Here is a 1,413-nt window from a genome sequence, read left to right on the forward strand (position 1 = left end):
CACACACTCATATGCACACTCACACACACCCACACACACACTCACACCCCCACACACGTGGCAGAACACCCTACAGCCTTTAATGGCAAACCCAGCAGTGCTGGGGCAGCGCATCCACCCCAGTCAATAGGAGAGCAGCCCATGCTGGGCTCTATGCACGCTGCGCTGCTCCCAAGCCATCCAGGGCTCAGTGCTCCTTCCTGCTGTACCCTCCTGGGCCTTGTGGGGTGGACGTGCTGGGGCTGCGCTGCTCCTCAGGCATCCTGTGGGGATGGGGGGCAGCAGGAAATGGAGCGTTTGCTCGTGGTGGTGCTGGCTGACAGACGTGGCCACCATCCCATCTTACGTTGGTTTGGCCCTGCTGAACACCTCCTCCTCCTCCTCCTCAGGCTCTCGGTACAGCTGATAGATGGAGTTCCTCTGCAGGTCATCCAGGGGCACGTAGAGATCTCGGAGCCACTTGGGTTCGTCCTTCACGCGCTCTGCAAAGTGCAATCCCTGGGAAGCAGGAGGGAATGGGACGTGTCGGTGTGGGTGCAGCCGTGGGGCAGCTGTGGGGCACAGCGCATCGCCATCACCTGTGCCCCATCGTTCCTGCGCCATCGGTGCGGCGACAGCTTCTTAAAGAACCTGAAAAAAAGGGAGAGAAAGGGTAAAAAGTGGAGGTTCAGATTCAGCTGTCCATCATAAACGGGCCCAGAATGTGGGCTGATGCGCTGGCTCAGCTCGAGGCGCAGGGGGTAATGAATTAATTACCGTCTCCATCGTGACTTGCTGGTGCTGTGGGGCTGGGAGGCGGCTGTGGGTTTGGGGCAGCAGACCTGGATGTTGAGAAGAGAGGAGTCCCAGCGTCAGGATGTGCTGCTCGTGTGCTGCAAAACGGGGCTGACATGTGGCCATGTGCTGCGCCCTGTGAGAGGCTGCTGCAATCAGTGCTGGGGCAGCGGCAGAGGAGAGCGTGGCAGGTGGGGCTGTGGGGCTGGGAAGGTGTGGGAGTGGAACAATGTGGGGCCGGGGAGATGTGGGGCTGGGGGAGGCTGTGATGACAGCCCCAAACGAGTTGGGAAAGGAAAGCTGCGAAGCGCAGCTCCAGATGGGGCATGGCCAACTGAGCTGTGCAGCGTGGGACGTCAGCCCCACATCCCTCACGATGCCCACGGATGCTATAGGGAGGACAGATGTGCACTCTGCCCCCCATGCTTAGCTGGGATCAGCTCCATGCCCACCTCGATGAGACAAATGGCTGTGATGTAAGTGGTGATGATGAGAGACACCAACACCGCCAAGAGGATCCTCCTGCTGGAGCTGTGTGCTGCCGTCCTCTGGGACAGAAAGAGAGCAAATCACAGAGAGAGAGCAGCCCTCCCCACTGCCACCCCCACGGGACCCCATTTCCACCCCCACAGGACCCCA

General features: G+C 60.3%; 1 long non-coding RNA gene across 2 annotated transcripts; it reads right to left on the bottom strand.

Moving 5' to 3' along the window:
* Positions 1-63: 63 nt before the first annotated feature.
* Positions 64-1,389, bottom strand: LOC104915845. 2 transcript variants are annotated; one of them, XR_796470.3, is made up of 5 exons: positions 1,227-1,389; positions 757-872; positions 579-630; positions 347-498; positions 64-263 (listed from the first exon to the last, which is right to left on the bottom strand). It is a non-coding gene; the product is annotated as an uncharacterized LOC104915845 (long non-coding RNA). The 2 variants fall into 2 exon arrangements; XR_796469.2 differs by having other exon boundaries at positions 757-821; positions 1,227-1,385.
* Between the last annotated feature and the right edge of the window lie 24 nt (positions 1,390-1,413).

Source organism: Meleagris gallopavo, unplaced genomic scaffold, assembly GCF_000146605.3.
Source record: "Meleagris gallopavo isolate NT-WF06-2002-E0010 breed Aviagen turkey brand Nicholas breeding stock unplaced genomic scaffold, Turkey_5.1 ChrUn_random_7180001855495, whole genome shotgun sequence".
Lineage (NCBI taxonomy): Eukaryota > Metazoa > Chordata > Aves > Galliformes > Phasianidae > Meleagris > Meleagris gallopavo.